This window comes from Colobus angolensis, unplaced genomic scaffold (genome assembly GCF_000951035.1).
Source record: "Colobus angolensis palliatus isolate OR3802 unplaced genomic scaffold, Cang.pa_1.0 Scaffold6, whole genome shotgun sequence".
Lineage (NCBI taxonomy): Eukaryota > Metazoa > Chordata > Mammalia > Primates > Cercopithecidae > Colobus > Colobus angolensis.
The window spans coordinates 7,569,069-7,588,480 of NW_012119598.1; positions in this window are offsets into that span (position 1 = coordinate 7,569,069).

Genomic DNA, 19,412 nt, shown 5'->3' on the forward strand with positions numbered 1-19,412 from the left:
AAATTCGGAATTAGGGTTAAATAAAGCCATCCAAGTACCCCTTCCTCTCCAGTCTATGACACAAGGAATCTATCCACTGACTCAGACCTTGTCTGGAGTTTCTGTCTGCGTGGGGATAAGTTATCTGCATGGGGATAAGAGAATCAAAGGAAATTTAAGCTATATGTTTAAGTTACTGGGGTTATGCAGAAAGTTGGACTTTTCCTGCCAAATAAAGTAGCTACAAGGGGCTGGGCATGGTGGCTGACACCTATAATCCCAGCACTTTGGGAGGCAGAGGCAGGAGGATCACTTGAGTCCAGGAGTTCAAGACCAGCCTGGGCAACATAGTGAAACCTTATTTCCACAAAAATTAGTTGGGTGTGGTGGCGTGTGCCTGTGGTCCCAGTTACCTGAGAGGCTGAGATGAGAGAATCACCTGAGCCCAGGAGGTGATGGCTGCAGTGAGTGAAGACTGTGCCACTGCACTCCAGCCTGGGTGACACAGCAAGACTCAGTCTCAAACAACAACAAAAAGTAGTTACCAGGGAATTTTCTCTGGAAAAGTTTCCCTTTGGAAGAATTGCATCAGAAAATAATGAAGCCCAGGAAAGGGTATGAGAAGGGTATTTAATATACGAGGGGAGTGGGCACAGGTGACTCTTTCAGTCACACAAACAATTGAACGCCTAGCAGACAACGTTACCATGAGGTTCTTGGGCTTAATTTGAATAAACTACATGATTTCATCATCTTAGGGAATTGTAATATAGTTCAATTCTCAAATAAAATTATTCTTAATTGGTTTTAATTTTTTAATATTAGCAGAGGTGAGAAGGCATTAAATCAAACAGAAAGCAACATAAAAACAAACTTCAAAAAATATGAGAGTTGTCACCTTATTTCTGCGGTTCCTTCCTCAAATGTTGCCACCCATCTAAAAACAGTAATTTCTTTCTCTTTACTCTCCTTATCCAAATAATTGAGAGCATGCTCCCTCCTTTTACACTCCATGATTCAGGCATCAAATATTCAACTTCAGCCTCAGCTTAAGTATTTGCCTGTGTCAAGCAAAATCTACAAGAATACATTTCTCTCCCTCTCTCTCTGTCTCTCTCTTGGGCAGGTACACAAGGATCTCTAATCAGTGGATCACAGTGGATTGACTCTAGCCAGTGTCAAAACCGAAAGATGACAACAAGAAATTTTCTGCAAATATCAAGTAAATAATACACACATGCACACGCACACATACACACATACATACACACCACCAACACCACCTGCATCTTCAACTGTCGGAACTGCTCCTAGCAAGCTTTGTCCTTCAGGGGAAGACAATGTATATTGTATATATATATTTTTAAAAAGACATTTGGGGGTCACTGATTTAAGATGCAAAAATGAAGGCCGGGGGCAGCATCTCATGCCTGCAATTCTAGCACTTTGGGAGGCCAAGGCGGGAGGATTTATTGAGTTCAGGAGGTCAAGATCAGCCTGGGCAACATAGCAAGACCTCGTCTCTACTAAAAATAAAAAAAAAAAAAATTAGCCAGGCATGATGGTGCACACCTGTAGTCCCAGTTACTCAGGAGGCTGAGATGGGAGGATCACTTGAGCCTGGGAGGTTGAGGCTGCGGTGAGCTGTGATTGTGCCACTGTACTCCAGCCTAGGCAACAGAGTGAGACCCTGCCTCAAAAACAAAAAAATAAATAATTTTTAAAAATACAAAAATGAGAAAATGTACCCTTTTTTTTTTTTTTTCAGAAGGAGTCACGCTCTGTCGCCCAGGCTGGTGTGCAGTGGCACGATCTCGGCTCACTGCAACCTCCGCCTCCCAGGTTCAAGCAATTCTCTTGCCTCAGCCTCTCAAGTATCTGGGATTACAGGTGCTCACCACCATTCCTGGCCAATTTTTTTGTATTTTTAGTAGAGACAGGGTTTCACCGTGTTGGCCAGGCTGGTTTCAAACTCCTGACCTCAAGTAATCCACCTGCTTTGGCCTCCCAAAGTGCTATGATTACAAGCGTGAGCACCACACCTAGCGAAAATGTATCCTTAGCTGCTATGGGGCAAAGAACCTTTTCTGGTGGAGCACAGTGGCTCACACCTGTAATCCCAGCACTTTGGGAGGCCAAGGTGGGTGGACTGCTTGAGCTCAGGAGTACACGACCAGCCTAAGCAATACAGGGAGACCTCATCCCTACAAAAAATTTAAAAATAAAAAATAAAAAAAGAACTTTTACCATTTGTCTACCCTCCCCCAATAAAATATAGGCAGGGATGGTATAATAAGTATTGATATCTGTTGAGTAGTTATCACATGCTACACTTTGCATGAATTATCTCATTTAGCCCTCACAACAAACCTATGGGCAGATAACATTATTATTCCCATTTTACAGGCAATGAACTGAGGCTTAACGAGTCTAGCAATGAGCCCAGGAGTTTGAGGTTACAGTGAGCTATAATTGTGCCACTGCATTCCAGCTTGGGCGACAGAGCAAGATTCTGTCTCCAAAAAAAAAAAAAAAAAAGGCCTAGTAAGTGGCAGAACCAAGACCGTCTTACTTCAGGGCTCATTTCCTTAACTAGCAAGCTCTGCTGCCTCCCTGCAGAATGTGGTAGACAGGAATCAGAAGACTGACTTGGCCTCAAGACCTTCCTCTTACTTGCCACTAGCTTGTTCTGACACATTGAGTAAGATAGAGGAAGATCTTAACATGTTTGACCAAACAATGTTCTACAGGTATTTCCTAGCTCTTCCATTTTGGTTTTCCAGAAGCCTCACATCTGACTTCCCTGAGTCTTAGGGACTGCTGGCAAAGGAAATGAAGCAGTCTTTGCAAAGGAGTTGTAAAAGCAGGAAGGGCTGTGTCAGAGGTTGCAACCTATTGAAAGGTGAGGCCAAAGTTCTGACCCTTTAGCCTAGCCCTGTGGGGTGAGAGTGGGGTGAGAATGATCCTGGGTAGATCCCCAGCTCCCAAGGTGATGACAGCAGCTGCAGACCCCATGCTGTACAAACCAAAGCTGCTACTGAGTGCACACATTCATATGCATGATATAGTGCACCTACACAATCTGTTAACATTTATGTGGTGACGAATGGATGCAAAGCTCTGTACTAAACATGACACCACCCAGCTTTGTCTTCCAAGAGCTGATGATACGAGGAGATACGAGACAAATAATCATGTAGATGACTCCCAAGTATATAGCAGAAAACAAGAAGAAAGAGCTGTTATTAAAAGCTTGGGGATAACAGGAGAGAGACAAGCAATGGAGATGGGTGAGGTCAGACCAAGAATTGAGATAGTCTTGGGGTGGCAATGACAGGGTTGCTTAACCTCAGATTTTGGTGTAGGCTCAAAAAAAAGACAGTGTTGCTGGGGCAGAGTGATCCTTTGGTCTTTTTTTATTATTTTTTTTTTAGAGATGTGGTCTTGCTTTATCACAAAGGCTGGAGTGCAATGGCATGATCATGGCTGACTATAGCCTTGACCTCCCAGGCTCAAGCAATCCTCCTACCTCAGGATCCCAAGTCTCCCAAGTAGCTGGGATTATAGGTACACACCACCATGCCGGGAAAATTTATATGTATGTTTATTTTGTAGAGAAGGGGGTCTCCCTGTTTCCTGATATTGAACTCCCGAGATCAAGCAATCCTCCCACCTCGGCTTCTCAAAGTGCTGGGATTACAAGTGTGAGCCACCATGCTCGGCTGGCCCTTTGGTCCTTATCGTCATGTTTGAGAGAAGAAGCACTAGTTCCACATTTACTTTTCTGTTTCCTACTTTCTTAGGGGAATGTTCAGCCTTCTTCTATTCAGGGGAATTTTTACAGTAGTAGGTGTTCAGTAAATATCTGACTGGATCAATTGGGAGGTGGCGGTGTCTTACGTTGGTGCATTTATTCAACACATTCTCATTTATTCAACAAGTCCTGTGGTGGTTTTAAAGTATGTCCACAAATTCCTTGATATGCTGTCCTTCTTCAAAAAGTGGAGGCTAATTTCCCTCTTATTAGGTGTGAGCTGTATTTAGTCTCTAACAAATTCAATGTTGCCAAAATGGCCAAAATAATGATCCAAGTGAGTCTAAGGCATACTAGGCACAGTGGTCTCCTCTTTGCTCTTTCTCTTAGATCACACTTTCTGGGGGAACTCAGCTGCCTGTCATGAGGATACTCAAGCAGACATTTGGAAAGGCCCACATAGTGGTAAGTAGCTAAGGCCTCCTGCCAACAGCCATGTGAGTAGGCCATCTTGGAAGATCATTCAGCCCCAGTCAAGCCTTCAGATGACTGTAACCTCATGAGAAAGCTGAGTTGTTCCCAAATTCCTGACTGACAAAAAACTGTGACATACTAAATGCTTGTTGTATTAAGCCACTAAGTTTTAGGGTCATTTGTTATGCAGCCATAAATAACTCTTACAGGCCTCTATCCTACTGTGTGCAAGGCTCTATAAATATAATGGTATATAGAATAGCTCTATCCCTGGCCTCACAGAACTCAGTCTATTAGACAATACAGACAAAAACCAATTAATATTGAGTGACAAAAGGTCTAATAGGAAGAAGGAGGCCCCAGTGGGTGGGAGTTTAAGGATGGGGTAGAGATGAAAACCACCTAGCCCAGTCTGGGAGGTCATATCTAAATGATCTAAAAGCTTTAGATCTAAAAGATAAGCAGGAATTAGCCAAGTGAAAGCATACAAGGAGAGGGGAGACCAATCTAGGCAGATGGATTAGCATGTACTGAAGACCACACAGGCAAGATGTAGTATGTGAAGTTGGAGAATTACGAGTGTGAAGTGAGGGAATAGAGGAAAAGCTGATGCCAGGTCATACAGGGCCTTTTGAGCCATATCAAAGCATTTAAATTTCATCCTAAGAGCAGTAGCAACCCTTGGAGAGTTCTGAGAAGGTAAGGAGACTCACAGTATCCGAGTTGCACGAATTGGCAGGAGCAAGACTCCACACAGAGAAGAGATGACAGTGGCATGAACTGAGGTGGCAGTGATGAGGTGGAGAGAAATAAAGAGATACGTGTAACTATGGAATGGAACGTGTTGAAGGATTAGCTGTTGTTGGAAGAGGGAATGGGAAGAATGGAGGATGATGCCAAAGCCCCCAGCTTTGGCCAGTTGATGGCCAGTGATGCCCTTCTCAGGGATAACACAAGAGGGCTTGGGGCAAAGAAGACAAGTTAGGTGTTGGACCTTTTGAGTTTGAGGTTACTCAAACAACAAACTTGTTGTGGATACATGTGTACCCAAGAAGAAAGATACAGTCTGAAGATAGAGATTTGGAAGCCATTCACATAGAGCTGACAGTGGAAGCCCTGATAATGAATGAGATCTCTGAAGATGAGAGTGCCTTGAGATGAAAGAATAAATATATCTTTGGAAACCACCAACCCTGAAGAGACAAGCAAAGCATCATTCAGAGACAGAGGAAGGAAACCAAGAGAATAGATTCATTCAAAAGATGACAGCAGCAAATGATGTTGAGAAGTCAGATAAGAACTGTGATGTGCCCCTTAACTGTAGCAACAAAGACGTCTTCCAAGACTGTGGAAGGGAGGTCAATTTCAGGGATGCTCTTTTGAGGTCAATTTCAGGGATGCTCTTTTGAGGTCAACAAAGAGTTTTTTGTGTGTGTTTTTTTTTGGTTTTTTTTTTTTTTTTTTTTTTTTTTTTTTTTTTTTTTGAGGTGGAGTCTCACTCTGTCACCCAGGCTGGAGTGCAGCGGCACGATCTCGGCTCACTGCAAGCTCCACCTCCCGGGTTCTGGCCCTTCTCCTGCCTCAGCCTCCGGAGTAGCTGGGACTACAAGTGCCCACCATCACGCCCAGCTAATTTTTTGTAGTTTTAGTAGAGATGGGGTTTCACCATGTTAGCCAGGATGGTCTCAATCTCCTGTCCTCGTGATCCACCCGCCCCGGCCTCCCAAAGTGCTGGGATTACAGGCATGAGCCACCGTGTCAGGCCGGAGTTCTTAATAGTTTTAAATATATTACAAAGATTTATTTTTCTTTTCTTTCGCTTTTTTTTTTTTTTTTTGAGACAGAGTCTAGCTCTGTCGCCCAGGCTGGAGTGCAGTGGCCCAGTCTCGGCTCACTGCCACCTCCACCTCCCAGATTCAAGTGATTCTTCTGCCTCAGCCTCCTGAGTAGCTGGGATTATAGGCACGTGCCACCATGCCCGGCTAATTTTTGTACTTTTAATGGAGACGGGGTTTCACTATGTTGGTCAGGCTGGTCTCAAACTCCAGACCTCATGATCTCCCTGCCTCAGCCTACCAAAATGCTAGGATTACAGGTGTGAGACACTGCGCCCAGCAAACTTCTTTTTTTTTTATGAACAGTTGAAGGGACAGCTACTCAGCCACTGGCATTGCCCCCCAAAAAATCTCTAAGCAGATACTCTTCATTGAATTAGCAAAATGGCCCCATGTTTTCCCTAAAGCTAACAGAGAGCTCACTAAGTCAGGGTCATGTGAAATATAGCAGAAGCCTCCTGCTAAAGACTCAGGAGCCAAAAGAAGCTTCAATGGACATGCTTTAAAATACAACCAGCTTCACCCAATGTCCTTCCAGAACACAGGAAACAAATTATTTCTTTTCAGAGAAACACAGGGGAAAGGACTTCATTTCCAGTGCTGTCACAAGTATAGGCAGAGCCCTGTCCAGAAGGTCCCTAGTGTATATTTCTTTTCTAAACAGCGTAGCCTCAATGCCTGAGTTTGATATTAGCTAATCACCCTGCACTCATTACTCAGCCTCCTCAAATCTCCATTCCTTCATCTGCAAAATAAGGGTGAATACAGAACTCACCACAAAGGGCTGAGTAAGGATTAAGATTACTGAGCACAGTGCTTGGCACACAGTAAGAATTCAGGGGAAGGTTTTTGCTATAATAGACAGTAAAGTTATGCAATGAAGGCCGGGCGCGGTGGCTCAAGCCTGTAATCCCAGCACTTTGGGAGGCCGAGACGGGCGGATCACGAGGTCAGGAGATTGAGACCATCCTGGCTAACACGGTGAAACCCCATCTCTACTAAAAAATACAAAAAACTAGCCAGGCGAGGTGGCAGGCGCCTGTAGTCCCAGCTACTCAGGAGGCTGAGGCAGGAGAATGGCGTAAACCCGGGAGGCAGAGCTTGCAGTGAGCTGAGATCCCGCCACTGCACTCCAGCCTGGGCGACAGAGCGAGACTCCGTCTCAAAAAAAAAAAAAAAAAAGTTATGCAATGAATATTATCACTACTAGCTTCAAGTCACCAATAGAAATCTTTCTCTTTGCATTGTTTTTGGGTGTGTGTCTGTGTGTTTTAATGTCTTACGGGTAAAGTGCCAACATCTTAACAAGGTTTGGCATATGTGCAAAAACCCAATCATTATGCTTATGAACTACAAAAGGGCCTCCCTTTGCCTTGCAACTTATGACTCTGCAGGTTTTTCTCAGCCCTCTCCATCACGACTTGCACCTCCACCACCCCTTTTCTGCTTGCGGCCCTGCTCTTAGAAGCAGGAGATAAGTCTCATTAGTTTATTTTATTTTTTAATTTTTATTTTTTTGAGACGGAGTCTCACTCTGTTGTCAGGCTAGAGTGCAGTGGTGCGATCTCGCCTCACTGCAACCTCCGCCTACCAGGTTCAAGTGATTCACTTGCCTTAGCCTCCGGAGTAGCTGGGTTTACAGGCGCGCTCCACTATGGCCAGCTAATTTTTATATTTTTAGTAGACACTGGGTTTTGCCATGTTGGCCAAGATGGTCTCAATCTCTCGACCTCATGATCTGCCTGCCCCAACCTCCCAAAGTGCTAGCATGACAAGCGTGAGCCACCGCATCTGGCCTATTTTATTTCAGAGACAGGGTCTCTCTCTGTCACCCAGGCTGGAGTGCAGTGGTGCAAACTTAGCTCATTGCAGCCTCGACCTCCTGGGTTCAAGGAAACCTCCCACCTAAGCCTCCCGAGGAACTGGGACTACAGGCACACATTGCCATGTCTTGCTAATTTTTTATTTTTTATTTTTTGTAAAGACAAGGTCTTGCAATGTTGCCCAAGCTGGTCTCGAACTCCTGGCCTCAAGCCATCCTCCCATCTTGGCCTCCCAAATTGCTGAGATTACAGGTGTGAGACACCACACCCGACCTCATTACTCTTATCACACACCTGATGTCTAGTATAGTGCCTGGCATGTTACATCAATAATGCTTGTGGGATGAGTTAATAATAAATTCCAAGTGTATTCCCCCAAATTTACTTACTATAGCAGAGAAATATTGCTTCTAGGAACAGAAAATGTCATCTATGAGGAGCCAAGGAAAGGTTGGTGAGTCTGAAGAGAGAAGGACCTGAGGCTTGCACCATATTCTGGATGAGGAGCATGGAGATCACCCTCAAATGAAGTTTGACCAGATAATGAGCAAAGCAACAGAGCAGCCTGACCGCTCAGCAGGAGGAAAAGATAACAGCACTGTGGGCTTTAGTTGGGTGTTTTTTTTTTTTTTTTTTTTTTTTTGTTTTTTTTTTTTTTTGTCCTTGCAGGGGAACTCCCTTCATAGGCAACAGAACAGAGAGAGCAGTTCAAGATAAATGTGTCTCTCTTGGTAAATGCTGAGGAGTGTACATTTCTATCACTTCATTAATCAGGAGGTAGAAGAGAGAGGGTTCTGGTGACCAGTGATGATTTGGGAACAGCAAAAAAAACAAACAAACTCCAAACATAATCCAGTGAAAACCCAACAAATTACATGACATTTCAAACCCAGCAGGAGACAGAACACAGACCCCCAAAGAGGAAGTGATGTCTTCACCCTCGCCAAACAAAGAGGGCGACACTTTGAAGAGGAAAAAGGAAATCAACCTAAATTCCTGAAAAGAGCATGGAGGTTGTGACTGAGATCCCATTCCTGGCCTCTGAATCCTGTCTCCCACAACCAGTCAAGCCTGTGGTGACCCATGGACTACCATGTTCTGGAATGAAGCAAGAGAAATTAAAGCCTCCTCTCTTCAGAGACAAAACTTCATGCAAATGACATCACTTGAAGTCACCATGGAAAAGAATAGATGGAGTGAGGAGGGGACGTCATGGAATGAACAGTGGGAAAGGTGACCAAAAGATCTTGAATGATATTTATTCAAAGATAGGCCTCGAGTTGACAATAAAGATGGACTCTTCCATGTAATACTGCTTTGCAGTAATCAGATCTCTAATCCCAGTTATCAAGAAGACATGCAAACATTTATGAGGTATTCCCAATGCCTCTAGGGGAATTCCATTTTCATCCTTTATTTAACTGAGAAACTGAGGTGCAAAGAAATGAAGAAAATCGCCTAAAGGATGACAGTGTGAGTCAGCAGCCCGACCAGGAAGCCGGGGCTGCGACTCCTCGATTCCTGATTTTCTCTACAAATATGAAGAGTACATTCCCTTCCTCTCAGAATCAGTTTGTGGCAGCAACTCTCTAGCTTAGAAAGGCAACTTTCCAGGAGAGAAGGCACGGACATTTGGCTCCTGCTGGGGAGGGGCGAGGTAACCTGACATCAGGTCCACAGGTCCACAGAAACTGAAATTTCTTCCAAGATGAGGCTTTCCCCTTCCTTCGCCTGGAAAACCAATTTGCGCTGATGCCCTGACTCCCTCTCCTTAGAGGAATGTCCTCCCTGCTCACCATTCTAAAGCAGCGGCTGCACAAATTAGCCACACTCTTTGTCCCTAGAGCTCCAGAATCCGATTGTGTTCCAGTGTGCGCCGCAAGCCTCGATGTGTGCTGTGCATTGTAAAACACTGGCACGTGCTTCTGCAAAGAATTTTGTTCTTCTTAACGGCCACCAGAAAGTTTGTTTGGCCATCCATCCCACTGAAGCAAAAAAGGAGAAGAAAGAGAAGAAAAGGCTGTGAACCGCTTATTAGAAGCTTCCAAAGCTGAGTGGAAGTTTAACCAGTTTCAAGGAAAGCACACACACACTAAACCCCCCACTGTTTGAGGACTTTCCACTTTTGCATATACTGGAGCTGGACTCTGGAGCAAAGGGCAGCAGTGATTATTCTAGAGGTTATGTCATAGATGGTGTAACATTATCTTCTGCCCACTGGGATCTTATCAGCCATGTGTGCCTGGTCTATTTTGAGACCCATCTGAGCCTGCTACCTGGGACATGGGTACTGTTAACAAATCAACATATGGCTGACAAGAGTTTAACCTGCCTCGTCTGGTGAAAAACAGTCAGAGCAAACTGTCAGCAGCAGCAGCTGAATTTGTGATATGAAATATCGCTTTCGTGCCTAAAAGCAGGACAGAGAAAGAAAAAGAAAAGTAAAGAAATATTGCTTTTTCTTCCAAATAAAATTTAGAGGCCCAGTATAAACTGCAACTGTGACCCAAATCGACCAAGTAGGTAAAACACACACACACAAAGACACACGCACATCCTTGTACTTAGATAGCTTTGTTATTCAGCAAGAAGACAAATTATTAAAAAGTTGCTGGGAACGGTGGCTCACCGTGCTGTAATTCCAGCACTTTGGGAGGCGGAGGTGGGCAGATCACCTGACATCAGGAGTTCGAGACCAGCCTAGCCAACATGGCAAAACCCCGTCTCTACTAAAAATATAAAAATTAGCTCGGCGTGGTGGCTGGCGCCTGTAGTCCCAGCTACTTGGGAGGCTGAGGCAGGAGAATCGCTTGAACCCAGGAGGCAGAGGTTGCAATGAGATCCCGCCACTGCACTCCAGCGTGGCAACAGCGTGAGACTCCATCTCAAAATAATAATAGTAATAATAATAATAATAATTTGAGCTCTTTCCACGAGTCAGGGCTGATAGCTGGCATCCTGGGCAGGCAGGATGTGCAAAGGCCCTGTTTGTTGCCTTGGTCTTATGTATGGAAGACCTTGGCTTCTCTCTTTGCCATTAGCAGGAATCGAATTCTCAGGGCCTAAGCTCATGTTCTATTTTCAGCTATTTCCACAAAGCATGTAGTCTCTTAGTCTGCCTGTCTTCCTGCTGTCCCTCCTCCTCCAGGCCAGCAGCAGTGCCGGCCACCTGCCTGTAGCACCTGCTCCCTGCCCTGCTGCCTTACTGCTTCCTTGGGTCCAGAAAGCCATCCCTTCCTCCCAGCTCTCAAATAAACATAAGTGGCTTCCAGGCAGGCACAGTGGCTCATACCTGTAATCCCAGCACTTTGGGAAGCCAAAGCAGGAGGATCACTTGAGGCCAGGAGTTCAAGACCAGCCTGGGCAACATAACAAGACCTCATTTCTACTTTTTGAATAACTTTTTCTACTTTTTGAAAAACTTTTTAAGTGCCTTCCTTTTATTTCTCTACCCAGCGAGTGGTGACGATTTACATAGTGTAGGGGAGATCTCAGAAGCTGTCAGCCTGAAACACTTGGCTTTTGTCTTCCTAAAGAGAGGGGTTTATTTCTGGCAGACAGTCCTACTGGATTTAAAGTTGGGGTGGTTAGAGAGGCTGCTTCTTCATCCATCTCGAAGTGGACATGCTGAGGAAAAAATACACTGAGGAAAATGGCCAAATAAAGACTTCATTATTGGCCAGGCACAGTGGCTCACGCCTGTAATGCCAGCACTTTGGGAGGCCGAGGTGGGCAGATCACCTGAGCTCAGGAGTTTGAGATAACCCTGGCCAACATGGTGAAACCCCGTCTCTACTAAAAATACAAAAATTAGCCGGACATGGTGGCAGACACCTGTAATCCCAGCTACTTGGAAGGCTGAGGCCAGAGAATCACTTGTACTGGGAGGCGGAGGTCGCACTGAGCTGAGATTGTGCCACTTAACTCCAACCTGGGCGACAGAGCAAGACTCTGTCTCAAAAAATAAAAATAAATAAAGACTTTAGCTGATGGTAATACGGCTCAGGGTCCTAAAAAGCTCACAGAAAGTGAGAGGTGAGTTCTCTTCAAAGTGCCTAAGAAAGGCTGGGTGGGAAGAGAAACCAAGAAGACTCTCCACTTTTTTAGCCACCATACATGCCAAATAGTGGAATCTTCCAGGGTCCACATGTTATTTATGACTTAATAGCTATTGTGTGCAATGGCCTCTTCATCAACTGCTCCTCAGACAAGTCATAAATAAATAATCGCCCTTTCTTTCAGGAAAGTTAGAAATTCATTTGCCTTGAAAATAATTTCCTGGCCGGGCGCGGTGGCTCAAGCCTGTAATCCTAGCACTTTGGGAGGTCGAGACAGGAGGATCACGAAGTCAGAGATCGAGACCATCCTGGCTAACACGGTGAAACCCCGTCTCTACTAAAAAAATACAAAAAAAACTAGCCGGGCGAGGTGGCGGGCGCCTGTAGTCCCAGCTACTTGGGAGGCTGAGGCAGGAGAATGGCGAAAACCCAGGAGGCGGAGCTTGCAGTGAGCTGAGATCCGGCCACTGCACTCCAGCCTGGGCGACAGAGCGAGACTCTGTCTCAGGAAAAAAAAACCAAAAAACGAAAATAATTTCCTCTTCTTTCAGGTAGAGAGACCTAAGTAAGTCTTTCAAAGTCTCCCTTTTTTTTGATGACTATTTCTAGAAGTAAAAGCCAGAAAGGGCAGAATAATTAGGTTAAGTCACATCTAGCCCCGTGCCATCTGTGCATGGAGTGTAAGGATGATCTCGGTAGCGGTTAAGCCACTTACTAACCTCCTATCCACTGGGAAGTGATGAAGGAAGAAGTGACTAACAATGCTAAGGAGACAGCTGTCCTTATTTGGGCTCAGTTTACAGCAATTCTTGCCTCTGCAAAGATAACCAGGGGTTCAAAGCATTAGATCTAAGAGCTGGTGAGGAAGCCCCATCTGTGCTAGTTAGGGCTTTGGAGTCACAGACTTGGGTTCTAATTCTAATTCTGTCACTCACTGGATGCATGACCTTAAATTACTTAACCTTGTTAAGTGTCAGATTCCTCATCTGTAAAATATGGAAGAAGAAGATCTGTCTCTTAGGGTTGTTGTGAAGATTAGCATAAAATGCCAGGTGCAGAGTAAGGGCTTAGTAAGTGGCAAATTATTATTGGAGAATAAAATAAATGAAGAGGATTTCATTTAATAAACAAGATTCTTCCAACTAATCCCACCTTCAATTATGATTTGGGAGCTCAGTGTATCATCCTTCGCACTAGAACCCTGCTCAGCAATGATGCCATCTGCTTGTTTGCTTGCTGCAATAATCCACGACTAAAGACCCCTAAAAAAAAAAAAAACAGATATCCTGCTGAAGGGAAAATTATACAGGGCAAGTAGAGAAATTCAGAGTAAAAATTTACTTTGTAATAAAACCTTCTGAGTCACTATGAACACCATTTGTATTTCTGACAAGTACCACTCGATTTTGTTTTCATGACAGTAAAAAGTTCCAGCAGAGATGTATATCTTGAGTATTTCAGGTCTGATAGTGTGCATGGATTGTAAAATCTTTTCTTGGCTTGGGCACCAAAGTAGATTAGGTAATAAAGAAGTTGCAAAGAAGAGATGTTTGGAGCTTCTAGTTTTGATAGCCAAATGATAAAACAAATGTGATGAGAGCATAGAGTTATCCCCAATACCATTATATCCCATAAAATCAATCAAAAAATTATGTGTTATACAAAATAAGGATAGAAAGAGAAAGAGAGAGAGAGAATGTCTGCTTTACTAAATTGATTTTCTCTCTCACCAGAGTTGGATCTCCTTTTTTGACCCCCACCACATATATAAAACAATAGTTGTACTTTAGTATTCATTAATTTAAAAGATATATACAAATTAGCTGGGCGTGATGGCAGGCACCTGTAATCCCAGCTACTCAGGAAGCTGAAGCAGAAGAATCACTCGAACCTGGGAGGCAGGGGTTGCAGTGAGCCGAGACACACCACTGCACTTCAGCCTGGGTGACAGAGGGAGGCTCTGTTTCAAAAAAATAAATACATAAATAAAAGATACATAACAAAATAATAATATAAAAATGTATAAATGTAAAAATGCTTCTAAATGAATTTGTGGTTTATTAATTAATGACAAAGACATACATGTGGACAGAGTGCCTTTTTATACCAGTACTATTATTCCATTTGCAGGAAGTGCTGGGTGCACATGAAGCACCGTTGACCCTTTGCAGTAACTCGGTGTCCCTGAGGGAGTATTTAGCCACCAACTGGGAACCACTGACTTAAAGCAGAAATATGATGCGAAAGCAGGAAGGGATGCTCAACACATCCTTACAGTGTTTTTCTGAAATTTAAGCAAAGTGAAATAAAAATATTTTTCCCCTAAGCATCTGAGTACGTGAAGTTAGTCTCATCTTGCAATTAGTTTCATTTCCATGTGCTCAGAAGTCCCACCCACGTTACAGTTTTCCAGCTCCCTACAAAACCAGAAGTTTTGCCAATCAAATATTTATTGAAGGATAGTGATCTTGCTTACAACCTCAGTGGTGTCTATCCCTTAAATTAACCACATTCATTGTTGTCTTTGTGAGATTTTGATCGTTTCCAGATGCAGATACACCTTATATGAACAGAAAGGGAAAAAAATCCAAAGTCATTCCAAATAGAACCAGAACTGTAGCTACCACATGTGTTTTAAATATATTACCCATACAATTAAGAATACAGTATTATAAACCAGCTCTATAAATCTTATAATAAAAACAGAAATGCACCAACTCCCCTTAGCCACAAAGAGGCCCTTAATGATACTATAGATTCCATGATGATGTGGCATTGGGACTAACTTAATATTCCATAGGAAGAATGTTAGCTGGCTGAAATAAATAGAGCGTATCCCTTTCTGTGCAAACTAAAATGAAGGGAAAACATTTTTCTTTCATATAGACAAAAAAGAAGGCCTCTTTATTTTGGAAATTCTTAAAGATACACAGAAGTAGACATAATAGTATAATGAATTCTCACATGCCTACCACCCAGTTTCAGCAAATGGCATCTTATTTCATTTATATTTTTCATTTTCTACCCCCACCAAAAAAAAAAAAAAAAAAAAGCTGTATTATTTTAATACCAGACATCACATCATTTCGGTGCAAATATTTCGGGATGTATGTCTAAGACATGAGAACTCTTTGAGAAATATAGTATGATCACAAATTCACTAATACTCAAACCAGTAACAATAATTCCTTAATAGTCTTTAATATATAGTATTCAAATTTCCCCAAACATCCCATGTTTGTTTACTTTTTAAAATCAACTGTATCTTCAACTTCTAAGGATGGTGGCTGTTTTTAAGGAACTCACACAGCTGAAATCCCCTTACAGTTCCTCTGAGAAATATGTCTTTAAATAAGTGCTTAGTCATGGGACATTTTATCACTGATTCAACAATCACTCTAGGCCTTTATTTAGATGGGTCCAAACACTGCACAGCGTGGAAACAGGCTCTATTAAGACTTCTTCTCACTGTCTCTTACTGTACGGCAGTGCCTTAAAGTGCACAGAGCTGGGGGTGGGGAAGCCTTGATTCGAATCTTAATGTGGTTGTTATATAACTGTATAACCTTGAGCATATCTCTCTTCTCTGTCTCAGTTTCCAGGCCTGTAAAATGAGTGGGTTAGCCTATGTAATTTCTAAATTTCCTTCTGGCTTTTAAGATTCAACATGTTTGGTTTTCTGTCTATGTCAAAAGCTGTATCTGCATGGTGTTATTTGCAAAAATGAGAGAACGTCTATTATAGAAGAGAGTTGGGTCTTAAGAAATCGTAAGACTAGTTGAATCCTGACTCTAGGTCCCTTGGGTAAGTCACTAACCTTTCTAAGCCTTAACGTCACACTGTATTACAATTACTTATTTTACATATCATCTCTCCTATCAAAACTGAATTTCTAGAGAGTCGGGTTTTCTCGTATTTGTCTTTCTATCATCAAAGTCCAGGGTCCTGCCTGGAGCCTGGTAAGTTCTCACTAAGTGCTTGTTACATAAATGAATGGGAGTGTATGCAATCTGAGGGTAAGAATGGTAGCTCCATCCAACTTACAGGATTACTGTACCATGAAATGAGTCAATGTACATAAATTCACATTTTATATTTGTATCTTAAACATTCTAAGTAGGATATGTTATTTGCTTATAAAAATCTCTGCTCCTGGTGGGATTGTAAATTAGTTCAACCATTATGGAAAACAGTATGGCAATTCCTCAAGGATCTAGAACTAGATGTACCATATGACCCAGCCATCCCACTACTGGGTATATACCCAAAGGATTATAAATTATTCTACTACAAAGACACATGCACACGTACGTTTATTGCGGCACTATTCACAATAGCAAAGACTTGGAATCAACCCAAATGTCCATCTGTGACAGACTGGATTAAGAAAATGTGGCACATATACACCATGGAATACTATGCAGCCATAAAAAAGGATGAGTTTGCATCCTTTGTAGGGACATGGATGCGGCTGGAAACCATCATTCTTAGCAAACTATCACAAGAAGAGAAAACCAAACACCACATGTTCTCACTCATAGGTGGGAACTGAACAATGAGATCACTTGGACTCGGGAAGGGGAACATCACACACTGGGGCCTATCATGGGGAGGGGGGAAGGGGGAGGGATTGCATTGGGGAGTTATACCTGATATAAATGATGAATTGATGGGTGCTGACGAGTTGATGGGTGCAGCACACCAACATGGCACAAGTATACATATGTAACAAACCTGCACGTTATGCACATCTACCCTAGAACTTAAAGTATAATAAAAATAAAAAATAAAAAATAAAAAAAAAGCAAGCAAACAACAACAACAACAACAAAATCTCTGCTTTACTTCTTACCTTTAGTAAGGGATCAGTGAGGTAGATTTTTCTTTCCTATGCTCAATTTTTTTTTTTTTTTCCAGAGACAAGATCTCACTCCATCACTCAGACTGGACTGCAGTGGTGTGATCACAGCTCACTGCAGCCTCAAACTCCTGGGCTTAAGCAATCCTCCCACCTCAGTCTCCTGAGTAAGCTGGGACCACAGGCACATGAAAACACGCTCAGCTAATTTTTTGTTTTAAGTTTTTTTGTAGAGACGGGTTCTTACGTTGTTGCCCCAGGTTGGTCTTATCCTGTCCTCAAGAGATCCTCCTGCCTTGGCCTCGCAAAGTGCTGGGGTTACATGTATGAACCACCACATCTGGCCTTCTATCTCCAATTTTATTTGTCTTTGGAAAATTGTACCTGCTTCTTGCTCTTTCTTTCTTTTTAATTAGAGTACACTTTTTTTTTTTTTTTTTTGAGATGGAGTTTCACTCTTATTGCCCAGGCCGGAGTGCAATGGTGGGATCTTGGCTCACTGCAACCTCCACCTCCAGGTTAAAGCGATTCTCCTGCCTCAGCCCTCCAAGTAGCTGGGATTACAGGCATGCGCCACCATGCCCGGCTAATTTTTTGTATTTTTAGTAGAGATGGGGTTTCTCCATGTTGGTCAGGCTGGTCTCAAACTCCCGACCTCAGGTGATCCTCCCACTTTGGCTTCCCAAAGTGCTGGGATTATAGGTGTGAGCCACCACGCCCAGCCTACAGTACACTTTTATGTGCTCACCAGCCTTTCTTATTTTTCTATAACAATGTTTTGGGGGGCTTTTTGTAAGTAATTGGGGAGTAGCTTAGTGCCAGTCTAATTTAAATAAGACATTTTTATTAACTCCTACAAACTAAAATAATGCAGGAGGTAGTGTAACATGGATTAGATATATCAGATACATGAAATTTCTGACTTACTAAATGTTCCCTGGAACCAATTCCCTAAAGATGGTCCTGATGCAGTTTCTACAGCCAAATGTCAATAGTTCTGCCTTTAAATGTTTCCTCAAATGGTCTATCTCTTTCTGGTAATTATACTAAATTTGGTTTATCAATTGATGATTCCTAATGACATCATTTTGAAACGCGAACATTTCTCTCAACCCTGTTCAAATCTGCCACAATCCCTACAGCAGCAGAGCAGCAGCACCCAAAAGGAATACGAGCCCTAGGCAAAATCCTCACCAAAAACCAAAAACCAAAAACAAAAACGGTTACTGAACAAATATACTTAGGAAAGTTTTCATATTATAAACGCTTCGTGGTGATTCACAAACACCTTAGCACATCAAAGATTCTGAAAGGCCTTACGCTGCTGTATTTATTTTCTTGTGTAACAAATACACTTGATTTAACTCGTTTAAGTCAGCATTTCTCAAACTTCCTTATTTTAAGGACCACTAAGAAAGAAAATTATTGCCAATTAAACTATGACCCAATGCTAAGACGGCACCAAATATAAGACATGAGAGATGTTAATATTCAAAACTGTTTGTATCTGGGAATAAATGTGTTGTGATATATGACCTCAGAGCCCTTTTTTCAAATATAACTTAAGGACATACTGAAGATTTAGTTCTTTGGCATGATATTCTGGAAAACTATGCTCTAGCCTAGACTTTCATAATTATTTCAGAGGAAAAAGGTAGAAGGTGATTTTTTTTTTCATTAAGAAGTAGGAGAAAATAATGTCATGGGATTAGAGAAAAGAGAAAAAGAAGTAAAAGAACCAAAATTTTGAATCCAAAAAGGAGAAATACTGTTCACCCGTTCGTGGTGTGAAATTAATTGACCTTATCCAGTTAAAAAGTAATTTCCAGGTACACATCGTAAGGTAACTGTCCAGCTGACCTCATGAGCATGCAAATCTCTTTAAATTAAGATGGCATGGAATTAAACCATTCAGCTGGTTGCCAGGCTTCTCCGCGCAGGTAGTTTACTTTCACTTGAAATAACCCCTTTGCGTCTGAAGATCCCCACACCCTCAAGTGACTCAACCTCAAAATACCACCATTGAACAATCTCTAGCTTTACAGGCAATAGGCTTGGCCAGAGAGCATCAGTAACTCGGCAGTGAGTCAGATGGTGTGTGAGCTCTGGGAGGAAGGTTGGAGGCTAAGTTTGCTTGCAGGGAATGGGTGCGGTTGAGCGCAGGGGCCTGGCCAGAGCCTCCCGGTTTACATCCTGCTTCCCAGTTGCCAATCAGACTCCCGGCAGCCGCCCTGAAAAGGTGTGGGCACGACTTCGGGGACATCGGGTGCTATCCCAGGTCGTCCTAGGTTCCCAGTCTTTCCCTGTACTCCTGGGTTTAGCCCCACTGAAGCTTCTGAATGTCTGAACTACCTGAATCCACCTTCCCGGACGCGCCCCTGGGGTTTTCCAGGCTCTCGGGACCAGCGAGACCGGCCAGGGCTTTGCGCAGTCCTTAGGACCCGGAACAAACAGCTGATGACCCCGGGGTCACCTTCACACTCTCCTCTGCCCCACACCTCGTAGCCCTCCCCGGCGGCCTGCTTCCCGGTTGGGGCCTGCCTCTCCAGGCGGCGCCCCCCGAGGGCGGCTGAGGCGCAGAGCCTGGCGGGAGGGCAGCAGCCCTGCGGCGGCTCCAGAAGAACAACTTGT